This window comes from Thamnophis sirtalis, unplaced genomic scaffold (assembly GCF_051295495.1).
Source record: "Thamnophis sirtalis isolate CommonGarterSnake01/CBP01778 unplaced genomic scaffold, rThaSir2_p1.2 scaffold_4, whole genome shotgun sequence".
NCBI lineage: Eukaryota > Metazoa > Chordata > Lepidosauria > Squamata > Natricidae > Thamnophis > Thamnophis sirtalis.
Window position 1 is genome coordinate 129,402,436 of NW_028261384.1, and position 15,361 is coordinate 129,417,796.

Sequence of the window (15,361 nt, forward strand, 5' to 3'; positions counted from 1 at the left end):
TTACTCTGCTAAAGCAACGAGACCTGTGCAATCTTATCCAGTGGCATTAGAGGGCAAACAATGGTTACTTGTGCCAAAATGATCGCTCTCTGTAGTGCCTTCCTGTCTGCAGCAGTTAAACCAGCGTACCATACTATAATACCTTGGGACATACTACATTGCAAAATAAACAGAACTTTAAGTTTCCAGTAGCTGAGTAACAACTGATGAGTTTAAATTAGGACAATTTTAAAACCTTTAACATGTGGATAATTTCAGTTTCTAACAAGCAAGTCGTGGAGTACTTAACACTGGATAGATAACTAGAAGGCAAAATCACAAAACTGCATCTCCCTAATTTAGCTATGTCATACAGGGGAATTCACAAAGGTAAAGTCAAGCACTAAAGAAATCAGGAGATCTAGGCAATTCAAAATTTATATAAAGATTTCATAAGCTTAAGTTCTCTACAAGAATCTGAACTACTAACAGTCAAGGGAAATTAGCAGGAGAATAGAAAGGAATTAAAGGTAGGCTGGATTTAGTTCTCTTGTGGGTGCAAAAGGACTCATAACTGATGACACATTTAACCCCTCCATTGGGATGAGCCTACAAGTAATAGGAAACCAGGCAGTCAAAAGACATGGTGGCTGGACACCAGCTACAGCATAGATAATTTCAAAGAAGTAGTGCAAGATTGGAAGATGTGGAGGGACTGGATCCATAGAAACATGAAGAGTCAGAAGTGACTGAATGGATATCATCATCATCTTTCATGACTAATTAAATTGTTCATGTTTAGTTCACCATTTAAGTAAAATAACTACAGTCTTGTAAAAGAAACAGGGCATACAAACATAATTTTTTTAAAAAAGTATCTGATCTTCATAAGCATTTTTCACATTGTACCTTTGTGAGAACATAAAGACGGACTCTCTGCTCAAGTGGAAAATGATTATGAGCTACCATCACAATATCAACAATAAGTTACAAAAAAGGAAAAATAAGTAGTTTTGCTTTTCTATGTTGGTTTATGGATTGGGACAGACCCTGGATCAAGAATTAGCAGAATGCATATATGGTGTGTATCAGAGGTGATATTCTGCTGGTTCACCCCAGTACAGACAAACTGGTAGCGGTGGCAGAAGGTTCCACCCATCTGTCCTGATGTCATCAAGGATGGTCTGAGCATGTGCAGAAGGTTCTGCATATACACAAAAGCACATGAGATCCCAGTTCCAAACCGGTAGCTAAGGTAAGAGGATTTCATGTCTGGTGTGCATGTCTATGAGTAAGTTTTAAGGAGAATCACTGAATTACATTTAGATCTGTGGTTAACTGTAGACCCAATTCCTTTGTGATTAGAGGTACTTTGGGTAAAAAAAGGGGGGAAATATGGGAGGACCAGAAGTACGACAATGTAATTTGAGTATTGAGGTCATTTATCTCAAAGTTCCTACTGTTCAACATCTTAATGTATACTCAATATTTTTTTTAAAAAAAATATTTTTTTTTATTAGTAAAAGAAAAATACAACAGCCAATAGATTGCAAAAGACAATACAACATCCACCACTGTTTTGCTTTACATTTGACTACGTTTCGAGACATTTCCATAATAACAAAATCATTATAGACATCAAAAGTTAGGCATCTTCTTCCCTCCCTCCCTCTTTCCTTCCCTCGTTTCTTCTCTCCCACTCCCCTTCCTTCCCTCCCCCCTTGCCTCCTTCCCTCCCCCCTTCCTTCCCTCCTTTCTTTTCTCCTTTTCTCCTTCCATTCCCCCTCCCTTTCCTCTCTCCTTCCCCCTTCCTTCTCTCATACATTCCCTCCTTCCTTCCCTCCTTCCCTCCTTCCTTTCTTTCTTTTCTCTTAGATTCCCTTCTTTCTTCCCTCCTTCCTTCCTTCCTTTCTTCTCTCCTTCTCTCCTTCCTTCCCTCCCTCCTTCCCTCCTTGCTTCCCTCCCTGCTTCCCTCCCTCCTTCCTACCCCGCTTTCCTCTCTTAGTTCTCTCCTTCCTTCTTTCCACCTCTCCTTTCCCTTCTCTCCTTACTCTTCCTCCCCTTTAACCTTCCCCCCTTCTTCCGATTCCTCCCCTCTTTCCTACTCTTACATTCCCTCCCATTCTTCCTCTGCCTTTCCCTTTCTCCTGTTCCTCTCCTTTCTCCTCTCCTTCCTGTCTTTCCTACTACCCCTCCCTCCATCCACTCTAACCGTTGTTGCATTTGCATATTCTCCTCTACTGAGGACGACCTGGTTCTCTTTTTCTTTCCTTGTTTAAAAAAGGCAAGATTTACAAAATGCGAGATGAAAAGATATTTTCATCTCCCATTGCTCATCTCGCCTTACCTAGAATGAAACTAGGTTGCTAATTCCATGCAGGTAGTTATAACGGATTACCTATCAGCTTTTCAAGTTTTTCCAACGTTGTGGTCTAGCGGAGTTGCTCAACGGTGAATTCTCACCTTTAATACATTTCTACTCTCATTTGTCCCTCAGTTTTTGTATATTGTTTGTTTGAGTTGTTGCTTACATCGTATTAAGTTAGTCAGCTATCTCCTTTTATATCTAAATCTTCACTGTCTCATCCAGCCATTTGTACAATTTCTCCCAGACTTTATAAAAGTCTGTATCTTCTTTATCGTTAATCCGCATCGTCAATTTGTTCATTTCTTCTAATTCTAAGATTTTGTTCATCACCATAGTGCTAGTGGGGGCATTTTCACTTTTCCAGCACTGTGCGTAAACGATCCTTGCTGCCGTCAAAATATGGATGAGAAGGTATTGATTGGTTTTACATATTTTTTGATCTGTTATCCCTAATAGAAAGATTTCCGGCTTAAGACATAATTTAATTGACAAGATTTCATTCAGCCATCTTAGCGTTTGCTTCCAATACGCTTTGGCAACCGGACACGTCCACCACATGTGGTAGTACGTGCCCAGCATTGTTTTACATTTCCAGCATTTGGCCGATACTTTTGAGGAAACTTTTGCCAGTCTTGTCGGAGGGAGATGCCAGCAGTAGAACATTTTGTATATATTTTCTTTATAGGCCGTCAATTTTGTCAATTTCAGGTTCCACTCCCAAACCCTTTCCCAGTCATCTAGGTCTATTGTGTGGCCGATATTTTGGGCCCAGGTTACCATGACTTCTTTTACTCTTTCTGCTTCCATTTTTCAAATCAGCAGGCAGTTATATATTTTCGAGATTAATTTCTCATCTGGTCCTATTAATATTTTATCCAGTTCCTGGTCCTTGTTCTGAAAGCCAAATTGTGCTAGATCTGATTTATATTTATTTTGAATTTGAAGATATGGCCACCAATCAATGTTTATTCCCATTTCAGCCAAATTTTCCCTGGAGTTTAGTCTATTTTGATCATCTAACAGCTGTTGGTAAATAACAATTTTATCAAAATTTATCAAATTTGGGTATATCAGGGCTTCCGTCGGGGATATCCATTTGGGTAGTTGAATGTAAAATTTCCTTCTGATTTCCAGCCAATCCTTAATTAATACCCCTCTTAAATGATGTCTTCTAAAATAATTGTGGACTTTATTTCCCTCACACCATAAGTAATTGTGCCACCCGTGTTGCAAGTCGTGGCCCTCTATCGTTAAGATTCTTTTGTTGGCTAACATTACCCACTCTTTTATCCACATTGTTGTTGCTGCTTGATGATATACTTTCCATTCCGGTAGGCCCATTCCACCTTGCGCTCTTTTATCCTGAAGATGCTTATATTTTATTCTAGGCTTTTTGCCATTCCACACGAAATTTTGTACCATTTTGTCCAGATCATTATAAAAATTTTCTCCTAATTTGACCGGTGCCATTTGAAATAGGTAGAGGATTTTTGGCAAGATATTCATCTTAATTACTGCGACTCTTCCCATCAATGATATTTGTAGTTTCGACCAATTTTTTAAATCTTTTTGGATGTTTCGTAGTAGTTTATCATAGTTATCTTCTTTTATAGAAGAGCATTTCGCAGACAGCCAAATCCCTAAGTATTTAATCTTTTTAGTTACCTTTAATTCCATTGCTTTCTCTAGTTCTTCAATCTGTTTTTTGGGAAAGTTCTTTATAATCATTTTTGTTTTTTCCTTATTAATTTTTAATCCAGCCACACGCCCAAAATCCTCAATGTCCTTCATCAATTTCGGTCCCGAAATTAGAGGGTCTTCCACAATAAAGACCATGTCGTCCGCAAAGGCCTGTGTTTTATATTGTTCTTTTTTTATAGTCAAACCCCTAATTTCCTGGTTTAATCTTATCTGATTTAGGAGAACCTCTAGCGACATAATAAATAGTAATGGGGAGAGCGGACACCCTTGTCTAACACCTTTTCCAATTCGTACCTTCTCTGTTAGTTCTCCATTAATTATAATATTTGCTGATTGCTGTGAGTATATAGATTCTATAATCTTAATAAATTTGTCGCCGAATTTCATCATTTTTAGTTGTGTGATTAAAAAGTTCCAATCTAAGTTATCAAAAGCTTTCTGCGTGTCGACAAAAATTAAGGCTAGTTGTTTCTCGGATCTTGTTTCGTAGAATTCCAAAGTGTTGATTATTATTCTTGTATTGTTCCGAATGTGTCTTTTTGGGAGAAAGCCATTTTGATCCGGATGGATACTTTGATTTAATATTATTTTTCCTGAAACAGAACTTTTTTATTTTTCTTTAAAAAAAAACCAAAACACAAATATGTCATCATTTGTCAATCATTAAGACATTGAAGTACAATTTTTTTTGTGTGTGTGCCCCTCCCTCCCTCCACCCCTCCACCCCCCTCCTCCTTCCCCCCCGACTTCCCAGAACCCGTACACGGTATAGATTTTTAACTAACACAGTCTAAAATCTATTGAGAAAAAAGAAATAAAGAAATTAATGACATTCTAGATTGACCTTAGCTTCTTCTTACTGAACTAACTTTTAACAGTTTAAATCATTTCTGATCTTAAGCATAGGCTAACTGGAATTTCTTAGTCCCGTATTTATTTTGTATATAGTCAATCCATTTTTTCCAGTCTCGTTTATATATCTCATTTGAATGATCTTTGAGATATGCCGATATTTTAGCCATCTCGGCTAAGTTTGTTACTTTCAATGTCCATTCTTGGATTGTAGGCAGGTCTTCCTTCTTCCAATATTGCGCCACCAACAGTCTTGCTGCAGTTATCAGGTGCAGAATCAAATTAGTCTCTACCACTGTAAAGTCAGTACATATACCTAGTAAAAATAACTGAGGAATAAACTTTATCCTTCTTTTAAAAACATTTTGCATGACCCACCATATTTTTATCCAAAATGCCTTAACCTTTTGGCAGGTCCACCATATATGATAATATGTAGCATCGAGAGAACCACACCTCCAACATTTAGGCTGTACATTCGGATACATAGAAGCCAACTTTTTAGGATCTAAATGCCATCTATAGAACATCTTGTAAAATTTTTCTCTCAGATTTTGAGCTTGTGTAAATTTCACATTTCTTACCCAGATTCTTTCCCATGTATCCAACATTATTGGTTCCTCAATATTTTGAGCCCATTTTATCATACAATCTTTAACTAATTCTGTTTCCGAATCCATCTGTATTAATACATTATATATCCTCTTTATATGCATTAAGCTTTGATCTCTTATTTGTTTAAACAGATTATCCTCAACTTGGATAAAACCAATTTTTTGATCTATTTTCCACCTAGCCTGTAATTGCCCATACTGGAACCATGTTTGAACTACCTTCTCCTCTTTTAATACCTCTAAAGATTTTAATTGTAATACCCCCCTTTCCGAGGTAAGAAGCTGTCTGTAAGTAATTGTGTCCTGTTTTTGTGCTGTATTCATATTTTCAATTGCGTGTCTAGGAATTGCCCACATGGGTATCTTGTCATTTAATTTATATTGGTATTTCTTCCAAACCCGCAATAAAGCATTTCTTAAAATATGACTTTTAAAATTCTTATCCAATTTTTTGTTGAATAACAGGTAAGCATGCCAACCAAATACCAGATCGTGTCCCTCAATATTCAATATTCTATCATTGGTTAAATGAGTCCAATCACTAATTACAGATAATGCCACTGCATCATAATATAGTTTTAAATTAGGTAGTTTCAATCCTCCTCTCTCACGTACATCTTGCATTATTTTCATCTTTACCCTCGGCTTCTTTCCTGCCCACACAAATTTGTTGATACCCTTCTGCCATTCTAAAAGGTTCGCATCTTTTTTAAGTATAGGTAACATTTGGAAAAGAAATAAAAATTTTGGTAAAATGTTCATTTTCACTGCCGCTATCCTACCCAGCAAAGATAAGTGCAATTTCTCCCATTTTTTTCATCTCTGTCTGTATGCTATGCCAAAGTGGTTCATAATTATGCTTATATAATTTCCCATTTGAAGTTAAAATGTTAACTCCAAGATATTTGACTTTTTTAACTACCTCACATCCTAGCATCACTCCTAATTCTTCCTTTTGTTTAATATTCATATTTATAGCTAATATTTTGGTTTTTCCTAGGTTTATTTTAAAGCCAGACACTTGACCATATTGATTAATCGTATTCATTAAAACCATACTGGATTCCTGCGGTTGTTCCAATATTATGACCAAATCATCCGCAAAAGCGCGGACTCTATATTCTTGCTGCCTAATCTTGATCCCTTTTAAACCATCCAAGCCCCGAATTTTATTCAACAATACTTCCAAAGTTATAATAAACAATAATGGGGACAAAGGACAGCCCTGTCTTGTACCTTTTCCAATTTGAAAAGAGTCTGTTAAACTTCCATTGACTATGATTTGTGCTGTTTGCTGTTGGTATATTGCTTTAATTGACTGTAAAAAATCATCTCCTATCTGCATTTTTTGCAGTATCTTCAGCAGAAATTGCCAGTTAACTCGATCAAAGGCCTTCTCAGCATCCAAATATATAAACGCAGCAGGGATCTGGTTGTTCTTTCCCAAATATTCTAATGCATTAATAATTAATCTGACATTACTTTTCATCTGTCTCCCTTGTATAAAACCTGTTTGGTCCGTATGTATCAATTGTTGAATGACCAACATTAACCTATTTGCTAATATTTTAGTAAAAATTTTATAATCTACATTCAGTAATGAAATAGGTCTATAATTTTTGGGTTGAGTAGTATCTTGATCTTCTTTGGGTATCAAAGATATAAACGCTGTCTTCCAAGATGGAGGGACTTTACCTTCCGTTTGAATCATATTAAATAATTCTCTAAGAGGTTCTACCATTTCTAACTGTAAGTTTTTATAGTAAACCGCTGTCAAGCCATCTGTACCTGGTGCTTTCCCTGACTTTAATTGCTTAATTACCTGCAGGATTTCCCCCGAGGTTATTGGTTGATTCAATTTTTGCCTGTGTTCTTCTCTAACTGAAGGTATTTTCTCTTTGTCTAAATATTTGTCTATGTCTAAACCATTAATTTTATCCCCTTTATACAGTTCTGTAAAAAATTCCCAGAAAGCCTTTTGAATCTCTTTCTTTGAAACACCTCCTTCCCTCTGTAAATCACTTTAGATATATTTCAAGTTTTCCTTTTTTTCCTAATCTGATAAGCTAACCATCTGCCAGGTTTGTTTGCATTACAAAAAGTATTGTGTTTTGCATATAATAAATTAGTAGCTACCTGGTCAGAGATCAACATGTCAAATTGAGATTTTAATATGTTAATAGCTTCCTTAACCTTTGTATCATCTGGGTTCATTGTTAACTCCAGCTCTTTTCTCTTAATTTCCTGTTCCAGTTCTGTTCGTTTTAACCCTTGCTTATTTCTATGTGTTTTATTTATATTCATCAAAACTCCTCTCATATACGCTTTGCTTGCGTCCCATACAAATTCCATAGATGTACCCTTAGTCATATTCAAAACAAAATATTCAGATAGTAATTTTTTACAATCATTAATATACTTTTCATATCTAAATAAGTTTTCATTCAATCTCCAAGACCTTCTTGCCTGCACTACCCTTCCCAACTCCATCCAAACTGGGTTATGGTCCGAAAGGACCCTAGCTGCAATCTTTGTTTTCTTGACCCTAGAAAGCAAATCATTAGTGGTTAGAATAAAATCAATCCTTGAAAGGGATTGATGCCTGTCCGAGAAAAAAGTGAAGTCATATTCCTCTGCATTTCTTTCTCGCCAAATATCTCTCAATTCAAAATCATCCATAATGTCAAAGAAAGATTTGGGTAACTTTGCTCGCATCTTGGTATTTAGGCGGGAAATCTTCTTATCTCTCTTAGTGTCTATCACTCCATTCCAGTCACCCAATAGTATACAGGAACTATAGTCCCACTGTACTAATTTAGCATGAAGATTTCTATAGAATCTATCTTGCTGTTGATTGGGAGCATAAATTCCCAAAAGTAATGTCTTTTTCCCTTCTAAGATTAAGTCTAAAGCAATATATCTTCCGAAGGGATCTGCTTCTATTAATTCAGCTTTCATATCTTTTCTTAAGTATACAACTATACCATTCTTCTTTTCCATAGCAGAAGCTGCAAAATGTTGACCAAGTTTTGAGTTGATCAAATATTTTTGATCAGTTGACTTGATATGAGTTTCTTGCAAACAAATTACATCGTTCTTAAACTGTTTGAGATAATGAAATATTTTCTTCCTCTTCTGTGGGGAATTCAGTCCGTTGACATTCCATGTTAAAATCTTAGTTGTCATCTTTGGTTGGTTGAAGCATTTTTAGAGCTTCCTGCATGGCCTGTTTAACCTTAGGTCTAGCTCCTCCCACTGCTTCCAGATTTGTTATTGTAGTTCCTTGATCGATGGCCGATGATTGTTGATGCTGTTGCTTTTTAGCTTGTTTCTCCATACGTCTAGTAGTCATGCGGCTAGGTCTTGGTTCCATAGCACCTTGCACTTCTAGAGAAGAGAGATGCTCCATCTTGTCTGTTGGTTGTGTAGTTTGCTGTCTATCCTGTCCTTCTTGTGGTCTTTCTCTAGGTCCAGATGGTGCAGGGTGTCCGGCCTTCAATATATTATAATAAAAATCTTGGGCTTTCCATACAGAGTTGAGGCGGTACCTTTGCTTATCAAATGTGAATATGATGCCAAATGGTGCATCCCATCTATACTGTATCTGACGATTTCTGAGTTCTTCGACCAAAAAAGTGTAGTCTCTCCTGGCTCTTAACATTTGAGGTGGTATCTCTTTCAAAACACCCAGGTCTTGACCGCCAATTTGAAGCTTAGTGTTATAAGACGCTTGCAGTACCATATTTCTAAGCTCTCTTGTAGTAAAATATATAACGATGTCTCGAGGAAGCTGCTTCTGCTTTTCCAGCCAGGAGTTAACGCAGTAAGCTTTGTCAATTTGCCAGTCTTGGTTGGTCCCTGGCCTTCCCATCAGGCGGTCAAAAGCTTCCGATAGGATCTGTTTCAGGTTCTCCTGTTTCTCCTCACGCAGCCCCCTTACTCTTAATGCGAACTCCATTTGTCGGTACTGTATCATAATAATTTCTTTTTCAGCATTTTCCACTTTTTGTTCCACCACCTCTGTTTTCAATGTCAAGTTAGCATTGGCATCATTAAGAACCTCTAGAGTATCTTCCATTCCAGAAATATGTTCTGTTAATACAGTTACAAGACTCAGCATGTTGTCTCTAATTTTATCAACCTTAGCATCAAATTTCTCATACAGCTCCTGTTTAAGTCCTTTTATTTCACTTTTAATTTCTTCTTTCATTTCTTTTATTTCCTCTTTTCTCTCCTGCTTTACCACCTCTCTATTATCTCTAAACTTATCTTCCATTTTAATTGTCTGTGCATTAAGAGCCTCGCTTAGATTACTCAGGAAAAATTCTTTCGTTAACACATCCCCAGCAGGGGGCGTAGGAAGCGGAGGCTGCAGCTTTGTGCCAGGAACTGAGGATGTGCCCCTGGAAGTAGAGGGTGATGACTTCAAGTTAATATTTGGTTTTGAGGCCATTCCAAAATTTATCTGCCTGCAGTTAATAAAACTCTATTGCCTGAATATGCAGCTTTAAGTAAAGAGGCTTTTATTTTGAAGTTTAAGGCTTGGCAAAACTTTCAGTGAGTAAACATTGTAACAAGACCGTTCAGCAGATTCATCACCATTTAACTTCCAGATAAGCAAGGTTAATGAAGGAGTAAAATTCTTCTATTGTGAAACCAAAACATATGATAAGCAATCTCTTTTGTTTTGAATTCTTGTGAGGATTAACAAAAAGGGTTCGTTATTACCGGAGAAACCAGCCTGCTCGGCGCCATTTTAAAAGCCTCTAAGTAAATAATTTTTTGGAGGAGAAAAAGAAAAGAAGCTAAAATGTTGATAAACAATTATTGTCCACGCAAACGGATTCAGCTCGTGATAAGATTAAATCAAACAAAACTTTGAACAGAGTGGGGGAGACCTACTTTGTCCTGCACAAGGCAGTTTGAAGTTCCCAGCACGGACAGCCGTTCTGCCTTGGGCTAGCCCCCCTTTCCTTGCAAGCACAAAAGCTGCAAAAATCCACATATTCAAATAATACTTTCAACAAAAGTCAGTTAACCTTCTGTTTTAAAGTAGTCCCTTCTAACAAAATTTAAACAACATAATTCATTCCGCATTCATTTTACATCTATCTTAAGATAATCCCAACCGGCTTTCCTCTTCTAATAAGCTTTAAACAACGTAAATCATTCCGCATATATTTTACCCTCATCCCTTGCTTGTCTGATGTTTACCACTATCAAATTTATGCTGACATTAGTTTAAGATCTAGCTCAAAGTAATTTCACCCAACTTTCCCTTCTAATAAGAATTAATCCGCTTTTTCTACCGGAGAGAGGTCGCAAACCCCCATTCGGTCCACAACTTTGGCAAATATTTTAAAATGTCTAAATTCTCGATCTCTGTTTTTCTGCTTCTCCGAGGGAGGAAAGGCTACCCCCTCCATCTTGCAGCCACGCGGCCTGCCGTTTGCCTTCTCCTTCCGCTTGTCTCTCCTCTCTTCCAAGTGAGTCAGGAAGTCCCGCCTTCAAAGTCCTACGATAGAAATCTCGGGCCTCCGAAACAGAGTTAAGAAGAAATCTTTGATTCTCAAATGTGACCGTAATGCCGGCAGGGGCCTCCCATCTGTATCGAATCTGTTGACTCCTAAGCTCTTTAGTTAAAAAGGCGTAGTCCCTTCTTGCTCTCAACATCTGGAAAGGAATATCTTTGAAGACAATCAGGTCCTGGTCATCAACTCGGAGACTGTTATTATGAAACTTTTGCACAATCGCATTTCTGGATTCTTTTGTGGAGAAATATATAATTATGTCCCTCGGGAGCTGTCGCTGTTCCGCTATCAATGAGTTCTGGCGATAGATTTTCCGAATCTGCCAATCAAAGTTAAGTCCCGGGCTTCCCACCGCCTGGCTGAAGGCTTCAGCAAAGGTCTGTTTCAGATTCTCTTGCTCCTTTTCACGGAATCCTCTAACTCTTATTGCAAATGCCTTCCTATTAAAATTTATCATCATGAGCTGTTCTTCAGTGTCTCTAATTTTTTGTTGTAATATTTGAATATTAGTAGTCAAATTAAAATTAGCCTTCTCCAAGCTTTCCAATTTATTCTCTATTTCAGCAGAATAATCTGACAGGGCAGACACGGCTGCGAACGTATTCGCCTTCATTTGGTTAATTTTAGACCTTAAATCATCATATAGTTCCAATACAAATTCCTTAATTTCTTTTTTAAAATCATTAAACATTTTAAAGAAATATTCCTGTGTTAAAAATTCTCCAGTAGAGGGCATAGGAGACAAAGGCTGTGGTTCCAATATGAATTCTTTAAATTCTTTAGGCACATTTGTAGCAAGACGCTTCTTTGATCTGGGTGCCATAATAAATAAACAGATAAGCAGCGCTTTTGCTCCACTCTGTTTCCAAGGAAAAAGAGTTTATTTTGTTAAGGAGCGGTCTGCAGGAAGGTAAGACCGGCTAAGTACATCTACTATCAATCACCAATGGGGGGAAATCGCCATTTTGAAGTCCATTTAGACAAAGAAGTCTCTAAGACGAATGGTGCTGGTATTTAAGATAGTAATAAAAACATAAATCTCACAGGAGTGGGACCCGCCCGTATTAACCTAGCTTGAAAAAAACTTTGCTTTGTCCTGGGGGGAGGGGGCTAGCCTGTCTGGGGCTGCCAAAAAAGGCAGCTGAGAAGAACTGGCTGGAGATAAAAGCTCCGCTCCCGCTGGATCTAATCTCTGTCCACAGCCAAAAAAAAAGAAAAGGCTGTGGATTACGAATAGACCCTAGCATACAGAGCTACTCCCTGCCCCTTCCTTAGCCAAAAAGGGGTGATATCTATGATCTTATTTAGATATACAGACCAGATCCCTGAGGAGCTCGGTTGAGCCCTCCTCGGCAACAGGCCACGCCCCCAGGAAGTCTTCAATGATGATCCATGCTATTTAATTCTTATTAGAAGGGAAAGTTGGTTGAAATTACTTTGAGCTAGATCTTAAACAAATGTCTGCATAAATTTGATAGTGGTAAATATCAGACAAGCAAGGGATGAGGGTAAAATGCATGTGGAATGATTTACGTTATTTAAATCCTATTAGAAGAGAAAATCGGTTGGGATTATCTTAAGATAGAAACTGATTTTTGTGTAAAGTAATACTTGATCTACGCTGCTTAAACTTTACTAAGAAGGGGAAGCTTGGTTAGATTATTTTGAATTATTGTTTGAAAAGGAGGTTAAGAAAGATTATTTACGCTGTTTAAATTTTATTAGAAGGGAAAGTTTGATTATTCTTCTGTAAAGTAATATTTGAATATGTGGCATGAACCACGTTGCTTAAATTTTATCGGAAGGGATCAATTTTGGTTAGACTGTATATTGATGCCTACACAAATTTGTATAAATGTTTACCTGAATATAAGGTTTAGGAAGAGGAACGGGAGAGTCTACAGAAGGTTGGGGTAAATAACAAAGAAGTAAGAACGAGAATAAAATATAGATAGAATGACTTATACTATTTAAGCATAGATAAAGATGGGTGGCTGAGATCAACACAAAGAGTGGTTTCTTTTTTTTTCTTTATTTTCTTTTCTCTTTTCTTTTCTTTTTTTGTTTTCTTGTTTTTTTCTTTCTTTTGACATATTACTTTTATTTTTAATCCATATGTATACAAGATATTTTAGACAGAAGGTAGTGCCAGGTGTGGGCCCTGGGAAGTCGGGAGGATTAGGGATGGGGATTTGTGGGGGGGGGGGGTAGGGGGGCGTTAAAATAGTCTCAATAAGAACAAGAATGTATTTATATACGGTGGTTTTTTCTTTTTTCTTTTCTCTCTTTTTTCTTTCTTTCTTTCTTTCTTTCTTTCTATCTATCTATCTATCTATCTATCTATCTATCTATCTATCTATCTATCTATCTATCTATCTATCTATCTATCTATCTATCTATCTATCTATCTATCTATCTATCTATATATATATATATATATATATATATATATATATTTTCCCTTGGTTTATTTTACTTTTATCAGATTAAACAACACTCGAATAAAGGCATACACCAAGGAGGGAGATAGAGGGAAAGAAGAGGGAGGAGTAAGGAAGGAGTAAGGGGAATGTAAGGAGGGCGTGTGGGGAGTAAGGGGAGAAGGAAGGTTTGAGGGGAAAGGGAAGTAGGAGGGGAGTGTTAGAGGGAGAAAGGAAAGTTGGAGGAGGTAGATGGGGTGTATGGAGGATGGAAGTGTTAGGTGGGGTTGTGAATGATGAGTTGTGTTCCTTTTTATTTTGTTTGTTTTATTTCTTTTTTTTACTTTTTTTATAGTAAATACCCTGTATATAAGTGATTGCAAATGGAATGTGAAAATGAATAAAATATATTTAAAAAAAAAAAGCTGCAAAAATCGAAGAGCATTTGCCAGCAAAACAGTTTCTTCTTTCCTTCTTGCCTGAAGGATAAGAAAACCTGATAAGACGTCAGATGGAAGATCCTCTAAACAGGTACGTAGCCAGGAATTTGGAGGCAGCTGATTTTTTGCTGCCACCACCAGCAGGCTCCTCCCAGGAAGCGTCAATTTAATATTATTTTTAATCTTTCCGCCAATATTGATATAAAAATTTTGTAATCTGCGTTTAACAGGGATATAGGTCTATAGTTTTGAATTTTACTACTATCCGCCTCTTCCTTTGGTATTAGGGTAATGTAAGCTTCCCCCCATGATTTTGGGACCTTACCATTTTGTAGTGCCTCATTGAATAATTCTAATAATTTGTCTTCTACGGTATTTTGACGTTTTTTGTATATTTCCGATGGAAGCCCATCTGGACCAGGTGTTTTATTGTTTTTTTGTTTTTGAATGGCCTTTTTCAGTTCCTCTTGTGTAATTTCCTTATCAAGCATCTCTCTCATCTCCTCCGGCAAGACTGGAAGTTTCTGCTTTATTAGGTATTTTCTAATGTCTTGTTCACTAATTTCGTCCGGTTCGTATAGTTTCTTATAGTAGTTCTGTACAATCTTTTTCTTTTCCCCTATTTCCTGTTTCAAGTTCCCCTCCTCGTCGCTCAATTGTTTAATAGTTCTTTTAACCTCATCTTTTCTTATTTTGTGGGCCAGCCATCTCCCAGTTTTATTTGCATGTTCAAAATAGTTCTGTTTCATTCTCTTAATGTTTTGTGCTACTTCCTCTTGAGAGATCAAATTTATTTGGTGTTTGATTAACTCTCCTTTCTCCCTGTATCTAATATTGTCTGGCTCTTTCTGAATCAGCAGTTCTGTCTCTCTTAATTCTTTGTTCAATGTATTAAGTTTTCCCCTATACATTTTGTTTCTTCTTGTTATATAGGCTATTGATGTTCCCCTCACGACTGCCTTCATCGTATCCCAAACGTTTTGTATTGATGTCTGCTCTTTACTGTTTTCTTTGAAAAAATGGCCCAGTGCCTTGTTTGTACCCTAACCACCCTCCAGACCTTCCGCACAGCCCTCAAGACCTGGCTATCCCATCAGGCCTGGGGTTAAAGATTATAATCCATCCCCGCCCGAATGATGAATGTTGCTTTATTCTTTTAATTATGTATTGTCCTATATGTCATTGTATGTTTCCCCTTCCTACATAAGTTGTAAGCCGCCCTGAGTCCCCTCAGGGAAAATGGCGGCCTATAAATAAACTTATACAATTATACAATACAATTATTAATTGTACAAATTGTTTCTCTTGTAATATGTTCTGGTTTAATGTCCACCTAGCTTTTATCCTTGACTTCCCTTTCCATTGCCATAAGACTGGGTGATGGTTGGCCCACTTGTTCGTTGTTATTTCAATGTTTACAGTATCCATGAGTAGTTCCGGGTTTGACCAGACCATA